Source organism: Sciurus vulgaris, assembly GCF_902686455.1.
Source record: "Sciurus vulgaris genome assembly, chromosome: 12".
In the NCBI taxonomy this organism is placed as follows: domain Eukaryota; kingdom Metazoa; phylum Chordata; class Mammalia; order Rodentia; family Sciuridae; genus Sciurus; species Sciurus vulgaris.
This window is the reverse complement of record NC_136473.1, coordinates 39,305,959-39,324,258: the sequence shown is the minus strand read 5'-3', so window position 1 is coordinate 39,324,258 and position 18,300 is coordinate 39,305,959. Positions and strand designations below refer to the sequence as shown.

Below are 18,300 nucleotides of genomic sequence, written 5' to 3'. Positions count from 1 at the left end.
TGATAATTCACCTCTCAATAACTGACAAATTTAAGGAATGATTGCAAAATAGAGTCCAAGAAACAAACTGTTTACTATTTTTTCTTTCTACTATGTATATTCAACAGAGCAACATTAATAAGTTTATATTCATTTCCCAGGCAATCACCTGCCTCTGAACCTCTGAGATCAATGTTAATGCCTGAGTGAATCAACAGCACTACTGGAGGGGGCCTAGGGTATGTTGGCTGCACTTGTATATACTTCCCTTTTGTATACATCGTTCTCATATAAAAGCTTGTGCAATGCAAGACATGCAAGTTGTAACGGAGAGGCTGATAATTCACAGCAGTGAATTCCAAGATTAATGGCATATATGTTGGTAAATGCATTCTTATAATTAATTTCAATTCAATTACATTCTCATTTTGTTTTTATCTTACTCTCTCTAGATTTATCCTATCTATTTATCTTACTCTCTATACTTATCTCTATATTTATTTACTTCTCATAATTATGTTGGTAGTTATTACTCAGAACAGGACATTAATATAGTTGGACAGGAAAAGAAAACTTGTACATAATGCAAAATCAGCTCAAAGAAAATTTAAAACAATATGAACATTAAAAGGAAGAGTAAATCCTAAGAATCTCGCTTAACTGATAAGATTGGATAAAATTACGTGTATGTCTGCCAGGATCTGACAAGGCGTAATGTTTGGTCAGGAAGGCTGAGAAGAAGGGAAATGTTAGAAGATTGATGTTTTTCCCCATTCCTATTATCTGCAGAAGAAAATTCAAAGCTCTGGGAATTCTAAAGAAATACGCAATAGATATATACAGATAGGTTAGATAACAAATAAGATTTCTCTCACTTGTCTTAGTTTTCAACTCCAATTTATGTCTTCTTATTTCACAATTATTTCCTACTAATTGTTTTTGATTTTTATTTCACATATCAACATCTACCAAAAGAGAACAACATACATTATTGGTTCTGTACAGCATTAATTGCATATTTAACAAAGGATTACAAGCTATTGGTATGTCAAAATCAGTGGGATACATACAAATGACCTTACTTCAGCATGTCAAGAACTTATGGCACAAAAAAATACATTTTAATTAGAATTAATTTATTCCAAGCAATACTCTACGAGTTATACTTCACACAATTCACAACAGACCAGGAACAAGGAAAAATATCTAAAAAATTTTAAACCTTTGAAATCTCAGATTTCAAAAACATCTCATACACTCTACAACTATGGTCAAAAATTATCATAACCCAAAGGGAGTATTTTACAAAAGATTAAACAATGTTTTGACAAACCACATTCTTTTTGTGCTTACATTTCTAAAAAGAGAAAGCTGAAATTCCTATTGGGAAGTAGTAGCATTCAATATCTGTATAAATTAATCATAAGAATCTTAAGAACAAACTGGCGATTTGAAGGATTGGCTCCATGTCAAAACATATCTACTGAATTAAAATACTAAAAAAAAAAAAAAAAAACTACATTAAATATTTTGATATGACAGCTAAATCACTAGAAAAGAGCAAACGCAGGGAAAGAATTCTTCCTTCACTTATCACTGTGAAACCTGTGGAGGCAAGTATACCACTTGAAGAGCAGGAATAAATGCCCTGCCAGCTATTCTACAGCAGATTCCTAAAGGAATAAACTGTCAGGACTGGGAAGATAGAATGCCTCAAATCATATCTTCTTTATAATTCCAAATGGTCTACAGGAACACCGCATCAAGAGTAAGGTGAAAATAAAAAAGTCATGATGGAGTGGGTAGAACACACAAATTTTTAATAAATCACAGTCAAATTATTGAACATTCTCTTTCCCTTTCTTCTTTACCCAATCCACTCAATGTTTCAATATTGAACTAAATCTACAGATCTATTTTTAAAAATTTCCCCTCTTCCTCCTGCCTTCTTCACTGAATCATCCTAAAATTGTTTCACGCATGACACAATTGGATTACCTATGGTAACCAACTATCCAATTTCTTCAATTAATTCAAAAGTACAATCCATCTGTTTAACACAGGGAATTTCTAGACTGATCTATACCACTGCATGCAAGCAGATTATTAAATTTGCAGGAACTTTTGAAAAATGACTATTAAACAAACTCATTATTAAAATTAAACTACAGGTGGCACAGGCCTGCAATCCCAGCTTACTGGGAAGACAGAGAGAGAATTGCAAGTTTGAGATCAGTCTCAGCAATTTAGCAAGACCCTGTCTCAAATTTAAAACATAATTAAACAGGGTAAGGGAGTAGCTCTCAGTGGGTTCAGCACTTATCTATCATGCACAAGAAACCTGGGTTCAATTCCCATCACCACACAAAAAAAAAAAAAAAAAAAAAAAAAAAGATTTTTTTTTTTTTCCTTCTTCCCAGTTTTATTTTAAAGTTTTACAATTACAACGACAGGCAAATCTTTTCTGGGCACAAATAACACTGGTTTATATAAAAAAAAAAAGTTGGGGAGGGGTCACGCAAGTGTGCCATTCTGCTATTAAAAATAAGAAGAAGACAATTGTACAGGTATTTTTCTCCCAGCTCTCGGTGAGACGTTAGGTACTAGTCCTAGACAGGCATATATACATATACACCCATGCACAGACCTAGCTCTAACACTACTTAGCAAGTTCAAAACAGCCGCAGGGTCTTACTGTCCACACACGCCACCCCCTTTCCCCCTCCACAACACTTATAAAAGAAGTAAAAAGAGGTAGGGAGGTTTTTAAGTGGTTACTGGGCCCAAGTAAAGCCACGTCATATACAGGAGGGACAACAAAAAGACCTCCTAGGACATAATCCATCAATTATGTAGAAAAACCCAATAGTTTCAACAGGGCATACTGAGGCACTTGGCTGACTGACTCCCCCGCTTCCCCCTCCCATTTAACAGGTGACTTTACAAAGTCACAGAGACTCTTCAATGGCCAGTTTCTAGCTGACTGGGAGAAGCACTAGCTTCTCCCAACCGCTGTCATTTGGACCCCCTCCCCTTCCCTAAGACAACAGAGAGGTCACAAGGGCAGATTAACAAAAGTGAGAAGGAAACTGGGCTTGGACCTGCCACTGCTGGCCACTGGGAGGTCTGCCCAGGGAGAGTTTTCTCCACGTTCCTCCTTTGCCACTGGCGGCTGCTACCCCTTTCCTCCCCACCGAGGGTTCCTAAACTCAAAAGGGGTGCCCAAGCTCAAGACTTGGAGATACTCCTACAGCCCCCATCCCTGGCTGCCTCTGGGCTAACCAGATCAAACCGCCTGGCTGTTCTCTCCACCCCCATCTGTCTTCAGCAGACAAACCACCGGACCACACCCACTCGAATCTCTACACCCTAAGATTACTAGCAAATCAACAGAACACAACATGAGCACGTCCTCATCACCTCCCGGACGGGATCTGTGGCTGGTCCTTGGAAGTTATTCGCCAATTTCTAAGGAATCCACATTGTCTCTTATAAAGTCAGAATAGAATGGGGTGAAGGGTTGCAGATGAGGATGGAGACAGCTGAAAGGAGAAAAGTATTTACAGGAAAAAGAGGAAGGAGAGTCCATAGGAAAGCCTCCACTGTCACTTCTTCTTGCCGACCCTCTTGGCACTGGACTTGGCTTTGAGCTTCACTGGCTTGGCCTTCTTGGGCTTGGATGCCTTGACGGGCTTGGTTTTGACCACCTTGGGAGTTCTGGTTTTATTGGGCATGGTAGCGGCTTCTACTTGGCCTTCTTGACTGGGGGGGCTTTGGGCTTCTTGCTTGAGGCTTTGGTGGCAGACTTCTTGGGCTTGGTGGCTTTCTTTGGCGTGGCCACCTTCTTGACTTCCTTCTTGGTCTTCTTGAAGGCCACTGACCTCTTGGGCTTGTCCCTCTTGGCCAGACAGAAGCAGCCAGAGGCACCCACCCCTTTGGTTTGCTTGAGGACACCGGTGGTCACCAGGCATTTGATGGACAACTTGATCTGGAAGTCAGCAATTTCACCCACCTTATAGTGACACTTGACATACTTCTGGATGGACTGGCGAGAAGAGCCAGCGCAGTTCTTCTCAGCCTGGATGGCGGCCACGATCATGTCTGAATACTGGGGTGGTCTGTGGACTTCTTGGAGACACTGGCCTGCTTGGGTTTGGCCGCAGGAGTGGACGTGGAGTTCTCTGTCATGGTGGCCCGCTGGGTACTGCCATGGAAGACGCCTTCCAAAGGAGCAGCCCTGGTCGGAGGCTGGGCAAAGCCTGAGTTGGGGTCTGCTCTCGGGTCCCTGACCAGCAGGCCAGTCCTGAGTCCTGCTGTCAAGGGCATGGGCGAGGGGTCGCAGGAGGGCTAGCGGGGCCGGCTCTACATGACCCGGCCACACCTGTGTGCGCTCAGCATGGGCACCCGGCTGAGGCTCCGCCTCCGCCTCCACCTCCTCTGCCTCCCTTTTCCCAGCTCCACGTCTGACACTCCAATAAGATTTAAAAAAAAAAAAAAAAAAAACTATATAGATTTCCACCTAAATTATGTTAAAATGATACTCTAAAATCTTCACTAGTTATTTTACTATATTCTACTATAATTATTATGGTTTGGATATGCAGTGTCCCACAAAAGCTCCTGTTAATGCAAGAATATTCAAAGGTGAAATGAATATTTATGAGAGGATAATCCATTCTAGTTTAGATACACTGAGTGGTAACTATAAGCTGATGGGGTATGCTTGGAAGAGGTAGGTCACTGGAGGTGTGCCACACCCATCCCTTCCTTTGCCACACCCATCCTCCATGGTGTTCTGCCTTATCTTGGGCCCAGCGTACTGGAGGTAGGCCATCTATGGACAGAGACCTCTGTAATCATGAGCCCCAATCAATTTTTTCCTCCTCTACGTTGTTCTTGTCAGGTATTTTAGTTACAGTGGCATGAAACCTAACCAAAACAATAATCTTTGTTCTTGATGCATCTACAGCATCTTTACAGGAGAAATACAATGTAATAGTGTGCTCCCAAGCATTTCTTCTCCATTCTGAATTTAGTGACATCACCTTGGTAGCTTGAAAATAGCCATGATAAGCATATTTGGTCATGGAAATGGCCAAATGCTATCAACCAGGTCATTGTTAATTTCAAAGTGATACTTGTGAAACATTTACCAGCACACTAGTGGATCGAGAAAACCCAAATTCTATATGCTCCTGGAATCATAGTATAAGATGCTATGGAACTACTAAATAGCAAATTTATGAAACCAAGAAATGTCTACCAGAGAAACTATTACCTGGGAAGTGGCCTAACTGATAAGAAAGGTCATTCAAGTAGGCAATGAAGACAGAGAAGTTTTAGCAGGCAGAGGGAAACTAGGCAATTACAGTCAAATAGGAAAGATACACAGACAAAAAACTCACAAAGGTCTCAGGTGCCAGTTAGGGATAGAAATAGATAATGTTCAAAAGACAGACCCAAGCTAATTCTCCCAAAGAAAAACACTGGAAATCTACTGATGGTTTGAAAGCACTAAGATACAAGGAAGCAATGTGAATTATTAATCTCTCTTGACTAAGATAAAAAATGAGATGAAGATCATCCATGACAAGATGCAGAAAGACTGACCAGGAGGCAGGCAGGGACTCCAAATTTTCCTGAAAAAAACTGCACTGTTATTGATTTTTGAAGTGCTATGAACTAAACCCAAGACATTGCACATACTAGGCAAGTCTAGCATAAACTTGTGTGAGTATGTAGCAACAAAGCATTCAGAGTTATTTACATGCATGTGCAATCTACTAATATAAACATTATTAAAACATACATGGAATGGGAAATTTTAAAATTAGAAAATAAAGAAATATGTAAATTTGTAATATTTTCCCCAAAACTTCAGTTGTTCTCCATTCCACCTCAGAGACCACTGGTGAGGACATCTTTGAGAGATGAAACACAGAATGTAAAATGAACAGGAATTGATGAGGATTACATGGAGTTGGTGTCAAACTCTCAAGGGAAAGGAAACCAGGAAAAAGTTTTTCAAAACATGGCAATCCTGCCTATGCCCATGTTCACTCACAGTTTAACCACTGATGACATCACAATAGTCTGGAAATTTTTTCTGGCACTCAATTTCACCAGGGGCAAAGGCAGAATGTTAAGCTCATTAATTGAGATGCCATTTCTTCTTCAATATTTGTGTGAATTAAAAAAAAAAAATCACAGTGGCAATTCTTGTGTTCTGACATTCTACTAGAGCCCAACAGAACTACCCATCAGTGCTTCTCATCAAATGCAAATATAGTGCCCACAGAAAGACACTATTCTTTTCTTTACTTAAAAACTACATCAGTCCAAAAACAAAATAGTTAACAAGTTTCTCTTTATAAAAATAGTACAGTTAGTAAGCAAAAGATAGAACATCATGATGTTAAAAACACATAAATAAAGGATCCACATAATAAAGACCAATGGCTGCTCACAAAATAATTTAAAAAAACAGGCTTTGTGTGCCTCCTGAAAGAAATACACCCTACCTAGAGACATTACTTTAGAAAAAATTCAAATTGATCTAAATTGATCAAATTGATCAAGCCAAGGATGGGTGTTTAAGAAACACAGAGGATATAAGAACATGGCAGGGTTAAGGATGCAGCTAAGTCAGTATTAGAGGGTGTGCTTAGCATGCAAAAAGCCCTGGTTTCAACACCTAATACTAGAGACAGGGGCTGGGGTGGGGGAGGGGGAAGAATCATGGTAGGCACTACAGGATGGGTTCAGCAAAAATCAGACAGGATAAAACAATACAGTGGGAGCCAGGGATGGGGATAAAATTTCAATGAAGAAAATGCAAAAAGCAATAAAATTTCTCTCTTCTCATATACACAGACAGACACACGCCGACATGTGGGCACCATGTGAGAGAGACGTAGAGAAGGAAGAAATTATAGAATAAAAGAAACTTAAGAGACATATCAACAAACACAAAGTCAAATACGAAACCACAATAATGGGCTGAGGTTGTAGTTCAGTGGTAGAGCACTTGCCTAGCACATGTGAGGCACTGGCTTCAATTCTCAACACCACATATAAATAAATGATTAAAATAAAGGTCTATCACATCTAAGAATACTTTTTAAAACACAATAACAAAGCCATTAGAAATGCTTTAATAATAATATTACATAGCACTACGTATTGCCTTTTGTTAAGTAGCATGGGATGATAAAAGTTTGATTTTTCAAAAATCTATTTTAAAACATTTCAAATCTGCCACCAGTGGCACATGCCCATATTCGCAGTAACACAAGAAGGCTGAGGCAGAAGGATCACAAGTTTGAGGTTAACCTCAGCAACTAAGAGAAACCTACTCTCAAAGAAAAAAAAAAAGGCCAGGGACATATTCAGTGTTAGAATACCCCTGGATTAAACCTCCAGTACTACTAGTATGGAATTTGCTTCAAAAAATCCATTTGAAGAAGTTTATGAGAATACAGATGAAGTTAGGCCAAAAATTGTTAGAACTGACAATAAAAGAAAATACAGCTTTCCAGCAAGATATTTTCCACACATAATGAGAAGAAAATGTTCTCTAAAATGATGGAAAAGGTAGTCCATCCCAAAATGCTGGAAAAAGGAATCAGCAAATAACCTGAAGAAGTTTGAGGAGAGCAAACTCTCTTGACTCTACATCTTACCTCCAAATAAAAGCATAAGGAAGTTTAACAAACCCAGAAGCCCATAGAACAATTGGTCTCTCCAAGCTTGAGGCAAGTTTAGCATCATCCATCATAAAAGTCTTTTCATGTGGCCTTTCAATTTTTTAGTGGAATAAAATATACCACGGTTTTCAACTAGAAAGATTCCACTTCTCATAGTGGGGTGGAATCACAGGAGAGGGTTAGACAATAGTTGTTCAAACATACCAGAACAGAACTTTCCTGGTCATAAATAAGAAATTTTATTAGATGGGTGCATTGTTCTGGAACTATTTGTTATGCTTATGCAATGTGGAAGAATATAATCCACATAACAATGTAGACGAGTTGTTCAAGAACATTCACTGATTTTAACTATTAAGGATCAACAAATCACAAGACTATGAACATTTAACTAATTTATGTGTGTGAAAACTTAAACCACTACAAACTGACAAGAATTTATGCCAACTTCAAATTACCCAGCATAAGTAAGCTTCGCGGACTCTACAGAAATAAATATACTTAATGCTTTGTGCCTAATCAGCAAGTATGCTTTCCTCCAACCTCCTTTCTGAATATTAAGAAGATGGAAAGTCTTTTCATAACTGAAAATAAGTGTTATGGTTTGGATATGAAGTGTCCCCCAGAGACTCCTGTGTTGAAGGCTTGGTCCCAGTGCAACAGTGTTCAGAGGGAGGGCTCTTGGGAGGTGATTAGATATGAGGGCTCTGACCTCATCAGTGGATTAATCCAGTAATAGAATAATAATTTGACAGCATTATTGGGAGGTGTTGGAAACTGCAGGAGGTGGAGCCATGTTGGAGAAAATAGGCCACCGGTGACATTCCCCACGGGTATCTCTTTTCCTGGTCCCCATCCCCATCCTCTTCTCTTTCTAAACCTCCCTCCCTCCCTTCTTCTCTCCCTCCTTCATACAGACACAAAACTCTAACATTTTAATACTGGTTGTGGTTTGTAGTCATCAATAATTTCATTTGGTTCTTCTTGAACATGTCCAATATTTCACAATGACGGACTCACATTATTTAAAGCACAACCAGTAAGGTGGATGTGGATAACTGAAAGTGAGCATCTAAACCCTCCTCTCACTTTCCACTGCTCAGAAGGTGGAAGGCAAAGATCTGTCTTCATACTTTCCTACAGGTCAGAGTCTGGACACAAACTGGACTCTGCCTCCTCAGATTCGGAAGCATGAGATTTAATGGCAGTCATAAAAACGGTATTTCTTGGATGGCAGCATTTTTAGGTTCAGTCTCCAGTTTGCCACGTGAGGAGAGGCAATAGGCAATATAGCATACCTGGAGACAGCATGTGGACCAAAGGAGGGCTGAAGCCTTGCTTCTTCATAGAGGCAGGCCACATGTACCTTCCTCTAGTTTTTAAAGTTCTTCAGACCCAGTCTGGGTCATTGTGAGCCCATCCAGTGTTTTGTAAAAACCAAGTTGTAAGTATTAATTCCATCATGATCAAAATGTCTTATGTTACAAAACTGATGTGCACTTATACACTGTAGTGGTATTTGTAAATTAGTACAACCACTATGTAAGTCTATATGGAGATTTCTCAATACTAGTTATGGAACCACACATGGCCCAGCTTGTACCACTCCACTGCATTTATACTAAAGAATTAAATAAGTCATCATATTACAGTGATACATGTATACCTATGTTTATAGCGGCACAATTCACAATAGCCCAACTATGAAACCAGGCTAGGTGTCCACCAACAGATGAAAGGATGAAGAAATGTTACACATGCAATGAAAGAAAAAGAAATTAGGTCATTTGCAGGAAAATGAATGAAACTAGAGACCATCATGTTAAGCCGAAATAAGCCAGATTCAGAAAGTCAAGAGTCCTGTTTTCTCTCATATGTGGAAGCCAGAAAGGAAAAAGAAAAAGAAAGGCTGGGGTCAGGTGATCTCATGAAAATCAAAGGAGATCAGCAGAAGAGACAGATGGAAGGGGAGACCCTGAGGAGCAATAATGGTCAAATTATGTTGTTATATTGTGTGCATGTACAAATATGTAACAACAAATCCCATTATTATGTACAACTATAATGCATCAATTTAAAAAATGTGGAAAGTGGAAAAAATTGGTCTATTTTCTGTAACTTAACTGCTCATATACTGAAGACAAGGTTGTTTCGTTTGTTGTTGTTTCCACAATCCCAGAGTGCTGGGAACTCGAACCAGGCCTCCAGCATGAGAGGCAGGAGGAACTCTACGAGATGAGCTAAATGGCCTGCACTTACTGAAGACAAGGAATGAAAATAAATAATAAACCCCAATTACTATACTGTCTTCTGACCTGCACACATCAATGCATGGAAACAATATTGAATTTAATTTTTTAAAATTACAAACTTGACTTGCTTGTGCATTTCTGAATACTCATGTAAAATGGATCTATTCTAAATGAAAATTAGTACCATGAAACCAATCCAGAAAATGGATTACACTCCTTTGGACAGTCAACTGCAATGACAGAGTGCTCTAAAATTTCAAGTTGATCTTAATAGGAATCAATTCAATGTGGATCCTCATACAACCTACAAAAACAAAGTATTTAGGAAATTGACCTTAACAGTAAAATTCCTAATACAAAAAAATCAGAAAACTGAAGTACACATTATTTTTCCTAGAACATTCTTCTCAGTTTCAACTTGTATATTCCATGTAGCCCTTTTTTTTTTTTTTTTTAATTTGAAACTAATAGAAAAAAGAGTCTATTGGAACACAAAATTAAAATATTAGGCATTTTTTACATACATGCAAAGAATAAATCAATCAAATCTCAAACTATATCCATTTTGATATTGATAGGATTGATATTATTTCCACATTTCTCACTACATACTATGTTAAATTACTGGCAACATTGAAAAGTGTTTATTAAATCATTCAACAATTGTTTACTGAGCATCTATCTATTCAACAGATTCAGTGGCAAAGATGACAAACTTAGCTTAAACCTCACAGAGTAAATGAAAAAAAGGCTATAGGCATGATAGAACGTAATAGGACACCTTCTGTAGGAATAGATGACTACAAGCACTTAAAAAAAACTTTATAAAGTAGACCACATAGACTAAGTATGTTTACTTGGACTACGTAAATTAGGTCAAAGACTCAAATAGATTCAGTCAAGGAAGCAAACGCATTGACCAGACAGCATATTTCCATTTTGATGTGAAAAAAAAATGATCAATTCAGCATTCAGAATAAAGTACCATGAAGTCCACTTTCATCCTTAAAGTCCATAAGAAGTTCTTTAATGTACCTCATGAGCTAATGTGAAATTTTCCTTACGTGTGTGTAAAATGCTGAAATTTTCCTTTTCCTATAATTTTTATTTGTTTTATATTATTTAAAGATTGCACCCACATGTGCTTAACACTGAGCTACATCCCTAATGCCCACCTCCACCCCGCCTCCCCCTGCCCCCATTTTGAGACAGGGACTCACTAAGTTGTTGAAGCTGGCCTTGAACATGCATTCCTCCTGCCTCAGCCCCTCCAGAAGCTGGGATGACAGGAATGCACTATTGCACCTGGCCAAAAGTACTACTTTTTAATCGTAAGAACATAATATCAAGGCAAAATATGGATATATAAGGCTGGGGATATAGCTCAGTGGTAGAGTTCTTTCCTAAATAAAAAGATAAATAAGAATATACTACACATATCACTGAACTTCATCAGAAAATTCAACCATAATACAAAATTGGTTGTCTGAACTTTGATGTGAAAGTCAATAATACAACCACAAATGGCCACAGCAAGGAAGCCCTAGGAGCAAAAGGTCTACCCGACAGGACACTTATCATGGATACCAGAAGACAAGAGATGCAAAGGTGGCAGCAAACACGAGAGGTGGTTACCTTCCTGTCACAGGCTTTGGGACTACCAGCAGTGTTCTGTTTGAGGAAGCCAGCTGTTGTTGACCAGCGTGTAGGGTTTTTCCTTGAGGGCTCTTCAGAAGAAAAATTATTATCACTGACAGAAGTTGAGAGGCCATTAAAGCTGGGTCACTGCTTCGTCGGACGTGAAGAGGCATATCTAAAAACACAAATAAAAGCATTATGTTTAAAATGTGGATGCTAATGTCTGAAAACTCTATGTTAGGATCAGGGTAATTAAATCCCAAGATGAAAAAATAGAAGGCTTCTTAAACAGAGACGTAGCTCACCATGCTAAATGCAAATCCACTGGTTCCTTTATTTTATTTATTTTATTTTTGGTACAGGAATTGAACCACTGAGCCACAAACCGAGTCCATTTTTAGGGATCTCCCTAAGTTCTTAGGGCCTCACTAAGTTGCTCAGGATGGCTTTAAACTTGCAATCCTCCTGCCTCAGCTTCCTGAGCCACTGTGATTACAGGCATGGGCCACCATGCCTAGCTCCCTGGTTCCTATAAAACCATTTATGGTGAAAGAGATGTGATGAGGGATCAGCTCTGGGAGAGATGTCAGGGCATGTATTTGGGCTTCTCCACCATTATCTCTGTGGCTCTTGATAGGAAACCCAGCTGTCCTCTATCTCTCGTCTTCCCTACTGTATCAACAATGAAATAATATATTTTATCTTAAAGGTACTTCAAGGACTAAATGAGGAAACAGTGCCTATGTACTCAATAGAGATGACCAACAATAATTATTGGTTTTATGTACTTCTAAATGAATTATATTCTATAAAAAATAACAAATCTAAGCAACTAAACAAAACTGCATATAACCTAATTATATCTCCTAAATAAAAAATACAAAACCTAGACAATATAAATATTCTACTAAATAATTTTGTTAAATGTTTCCTTTTTTTAAAAAAATAACATAGTATCAGAAAGTGTTCAACAAAACATACTTATTTACCTTAAGATAAACTAACTCTTGAAAGTACTATGTTAATGTGCAGAAGTGTTTGCTATTGCTAACATACACAATTACATGAAAGACAGTAAGTGAACAACTGTATTCACATACAAGAGTTTGCCTGCAACTGCTGTAACAAATCATTAACAAATTGAGGCAAACTATGTATTAGTATCTCTGAAAACATCTTGGCAGATAGGATCAGCTGTTACAGCAGAGCAGGAATAGAACTACAAAAAGATGAGAGAAGAATAAGGTAAATGAGTCTGAGGCAGGTAGAATCAGAGCTAAAAGTCTTATTCATCACCTGAGTGAATCACTCAAAAACACAATAAACATAAGACACAAAACTTAGATTAAATTATATTTCATTCATATCCAAAAAGTAAATACAAGTCAAATATTTATTTTTTAAAAATGCACTCTTAACAAAATAGTTTCAACCACAAAGCAGTAAACTCATTATTTACTCTATGAGAAACATTTTGGAAACATTGATGTAGACACAAACAATGGTGTGAACACAAGATCCTTGAGGATCAGAATATATATATAAATATATATATATATATTTATATATCTCTCTCAAAATATATATAATATATATATAATATATATTGAGAGAGAGAGAGAGAGATAGTTATACTTAAGCCACTGTAAATCCAACAATCTCCAAATTAGAAATGATCAAGAAAAAAACAGAAGCATATCATACTTATACTGCATTTAACATTTGCTTCTACATCATGAGGATTTGATAAAAATAATACAGACTAAGTAACATTACCAGAAGGAAAACAATGCACATCACTAAATTTAAAGTGTCAGTAGTTATCTTAATTTACTAGGAGAAATACACACATGAAAACTGTAGAGGAGAGTTTCTGGCTTTTAAGTGTGTCTGATCTATGAGAGCTGCCACTGCTTATAATTTGCACCAAAATACATGCATACCTACATACATTCATACATAGATACATACATCATACATACAGTTACTCTCAAAAGAAATTCACAATCATATGCATCTAAGAATCTGTGTGTGTTAATATTACAATACTCTTAGAAGGAAAGTTCTCTGCCAAGAGGAAACAAAATCATTCCCAGAATTACCAAATGAAAAATATAAGCCAAAAAGTAACCCAAAAGGGCAGGGGACTAAAATATTCTGAACAATCACAATAGTTACTTAGATGTGGATTCTGTTGTTTTCCAATTAGAGTGTTGTTATTCAGTTATTAAACAACTCGGTACACTAATCTCCCTCCCCTTTCCCCCTTCCCTTACTCTAGTGTTTATGCCAAAAAGAAGTACTATTAGTTCACAAGAAAAGGTCTTTAAAAATGGTACAGAGAGCACTGGCTGCAGTGGTGTGTGCCTGTTATCCCAGTGACTTGGAAGCGAAGGCAGGAGGATCACAAGTTCAAAGTCAGTCTCAGCAACATAGTGAGGGCCTAAGCAACTGAACAAGTCCATACACCAAAATTTTAAAAAATAGAAATATTTCTTAAAAAGGGACTGAGGATGTGGTTTACCCTCACACCTCTGGTTTCAATCCCCAGTACCAGAAAAGAAGAAGTTTAACAAAAAAGGGTGCAGGGGGGACCCAAAAGCCTTGCCTACTAACTGTAATAGCCACATAAAAATATATTCCAACTCCAAAATAAATTGAGGGGCTATATAATTTCACTGAACTTAAGCACAATAAAACAGCTTACTCTACTTGTGTTCATAAATGTCTTCAGGAGAATATATTACATGATTTCAATTAGATGAATAATGAGAACCATCTCATCCTCTGAGCAGGCATGAAGTTATGTTAATCTCTTAGTCTGAAACAGGGCAAAAATAATTCTTATTTTATCCCCTCTATATAGTTACAGAACCTTCACAAAAAAGATGTGACTTGGGGAAAGAAAGGGTCTTAGAGAAGAGGGACATTAGAACAGAGGCAGCAGACCCTGTGGGCTGTCTCTGATAGGTGGATGATGGGGCACAGTGCCAGGTCAGCATTTATATAAACTGCAAGGGGAAGGATGCCCTAGAAGATGTTTGATTATGCAGTCCTTCCTTTAAGTGCTTCATGAATTAAATCATGTTTTCATTTCAGTGAAACTGATTAAAAAAATTAATAAGAACATAGTCTGGGTCTTTTCTTCGCAGTGCCTTGTAACTGATAATCCTGTGCAATTTCAGGACCCACTCTTAGGTCTGTGTCTACTGTCAAATTCAGGAAGGTGTCCTAGAGTTAAGTGCCAAGATGATGAGAAAAGAACAGAATTCAATGAAAGAACTAAACAGTGTATTCTTTCCAGAGGAATGCCAAGTAATATCATAGTGATCCTGATATCCAGGGCTGCAAAAATTGGGCCATAAGACTACATGTAAGCAGCCTAAAGGCACTTCACATGAAAAAGCCCCAATATCATGTTAAATGAAAGCCAGGAACAGAAAGACAAATGACACATGATCTCACTGATAGGTAGAAGCTAAGTAAGCTCATCTCACTGAGGCAGAAAATGGAATAATGGGTACCAGAGTCTGGGTCTGGGAAGAGATATCAGGAGCAGCAGGTAGACATGCTAAGGAAAGGCTGGTGAATGGATTTAAGAATACAGTTACATAAAAGGAATAAGTTCTACTGTTTATAATGTAAGATGACTAGAGTTTATAATAATTTATTATACATTCAAAATAGCTAGAAGAAAGGACTTTGAACATTCACAACACAGCGTTTGAGAAAATGGATGTGCTAATTTTATATTACACATTTTACATACAGGGAAATACTACACTGTACCATATATACAACTACTGTGTGTCAATTAAATATAATTTTTTTAAAACAACAGGCCCCAGCATGGATTTATGTTCATACTATAAAAGATTTCAAATCAGCAAGACATCATTATCTCCTGGAATGATAGTACCCATTCAGAACTGTATTGATTTATAATTTCTTCTTGGTTTTATGATCACATGAAAATTATAAGGGATTCTTATTCACTTTACACACACACATACACACATTTAGCAACACTGTATTAGAACCAATAACCTGGAGGGATTTTAACTTTTTAAAAAATTTTATTTAAATGAGTGGAAAAACACTGACTAGCTTCACAGATAATAAGTAAGCTGGAGCTCAAAAAGATGATCTGAGGAGTACAGGGTCACAGAACAATTTCCTAGTCAATACTTCAGGCTTCTGAATCACTGCTCAGTCACTACACAAATCATGAAGTCACTTCTATTATTCTGCAATGTATTAGAAAACAAAATTTGTAAGTAACTATGAAATAAATGCAAGTCTCAATTTTACAGTTGGGAAGAATTTTGTGGGGAGTATGAAAAATGGTGGAATAAGACAGACATCATTACCTGACGTATGATTACATGAATGGTATGAATCTACATTATGCACAACCATAGAAATGAAAAAGATGTACCCCCATTTGTGTGTAATGAATAAAAATGTAGTCTGTAAAAATTTTTAAAAAGTTAAAAAAAATTTTGTGGTTTTCAAGACAGAATTTCATGCACTGCAAAATCATACACTGATTTAACTCAGTACTATTTCATCTTGAGGAATTGAAGAAATAGTACATTTACTACATACGTAGATTGTAAGGAGGCACCCAAAAATTCAGAAATAGTAAAATAGAAGAAGGGGAGAGACCTGATAGGTAAAATGAAGGAACATGAATAAGATAATGAAAGATAATAAAGCATGCCCAAAAGGAATAGGCCTAGATTAATGATTCTCAAACTTTTATCTTAGGACCTTAACACACTGTAAACATGAAAGACCTTCTAAAAGGTTTTGGTTATGTAACTTATAGCTAGTGGTATTGATCATTTTGTGAATAAAAATGAGAAAAATTGAGTATTTATTCATTCACTCACTTGAAAGTAACAATTGTAAACCTGTTACATGTTAACATAAACAACATCAGTTTATGAAAACTATTTTACAAAACAAAGCATATTGAATGGGGAGCATGCCACTGTTCCACATTTTGCTTAATAGATGACATCTGGAATCTTGTAGCTGCTTTTCACATTCAATCTGCTCCAGTATGGCGAAATACATCAGTACAAATATACTTCACAAAAATGTAGAAGAGGGAATAATATTTTAATATCCTTGAGATAATCATGGATATTCTTTGATACAAAAGTACGAAGAATCGTTTCTCAGATATGACCTTTCTTGTTATATTAAAATCTACTTGTCTGTCTCACACACTAAGTGGATCGTCTACTCATGAAAAATTCTGCAACATTATTCATTTGGAAAATATTACTGAGTTACGCCAATCTTCCAAATGTTGATATATTTCTTCATATCAGAAAATCACAAATGCTAATATCTCTATACAAATGTCATCAGAAAAGCGTTAAGTATTAGGAAACTGTCATGCTCAAAATGGAATACAAGTTCCCAAAATCTGCTTTTCATCAGAAAGTTCTAATTTTATCTTTGGAAACAAACAATGTTAGTTGTTTACTTTGTTTGACAGGCTCATGTCATTCATTTTCTAGAAATCCTCTGCCAGATCCTCTGTGCCTGAATAGCCAGTTTTTCTATCTTTCTTTCAAACAAACCCCAGTACCAAAAGAAATATACATATTCCATAAGAAAAAAAAAAGTTACCTTAAATGCAACACAAACCGTCACATTAAATTCTTCAAAACAACTCCTGATCTTGCACAGTTAGCAGAAGTACTAGATGCCTACTTACTACTTCATAACATGAAAGGTTAAAAAACCTTTGTACTCCAGGTTCATGTAGAGAACCATTTCTGTTGTTTCAAGAACTGAATGAACTTGGATTTTTTTTTTTTTTTTTTTTTTTTTTAACTGTGAGTGTGTGGTGGTGCAGAATACATTTGTGCCACTGTCTTTATTTGTGCCAAGCAGCCTGCAATTTACTGCTTAGAGTCTGGGCAACACTGGTGTAGATATGAATCCAATCAACAATACAGGATAGGTTCATTCTCTCTCTTTTTTTCCCTAGTGCTAATGACTGAATTGAAGGCCTTTTGCATGTTAGGCAAGAGTTCCATTATACTCCTGGCCCCCGGAACATGTTTTAATGATACTCTGAAAACGGTTTTGCTCTAACAGCCTGTGTGAAGTGATTTCTGTGATTTCGAAGGACCCACAGGACACACTAAGAATTGCTGATCTACACTTCTCATCCTGGCACATCAGTTCACCTCTCGAGGCCTTAGTCCTTATTTATAAAACCAAGAGGATGCACTGATGGGTTTAGTAGATGCCTTTAATGTTAAAAATGTGTAATTCCATGTATGTTTATGCTCCCCTTACTAGGACCATTCTCCAAACATCATCTTAACAGAATTAACAATTTGTGAACAATAAAATTGAAAAAATAAAAAAGCACTTTGAAGCCGTATCAGCAGTCATTATCAAATATCCCTAAAGTTTAAAAAGGTTAAAATATCATTAGCAACACAGGAGAATAAAAATACACAGACTTGTAGGAATGGCACAGAAAAGCAGCCACAAACAGCATGTGGTCTTTGGACAAGCTGAATCTGATTTTAAGGCAAGAGATGACTATGAACATCTTATCAACAAACTAAATTATGAAACACAACTGTTTGATTCATATGGGCGGGTTTCCACCTATCACTGTCCTGAAAAAATACATTACTGCATGAAGAATGCAATTTTGCTATGGCCTCGGAGGAATAAAATACAAATAC

The 18,300-nt window shown here is 37.1% G+C and overlaps 1 protein-coding gene and 2 pseudogenes across 34 annotated transcripts in view; all 3 read right to left on the bottom strand.

Moving 5' to 3' along the window:
- The window catches only part of PARD3 (par-3 family cell polarity regulator), a 685,332-nt gene that overhangs the window by 360,360 nt on the left and 306,672 nt on the right, over window positions 1-18,300 (bottom strand). The gene's annotated exons all lie outside the window — the stretch shown is intronic.
- LOC306642159 (histone H1.0-like) overlaps window positions 65-18,300 on the bottom strand; it is a 34,251-nt pseudogene continuing 16,015 nt past the window's right edge. The window contains exon 2 of the transcript XR_013766835.1: window positions 65-160. The product of XR_013766835.1 is annotated as a histone H1.0-like (transcript). The remainder of the gene's footprint in view (window positions 161-18,300) is intronic.
- Window positions 2,728-4,726, bottom strand: LOC306642124 (histone H1.0-like; annotated as a pseudogene). Its single transcript has one exon. The product of its transcript is annotated as a histone H1.0-like (transcript).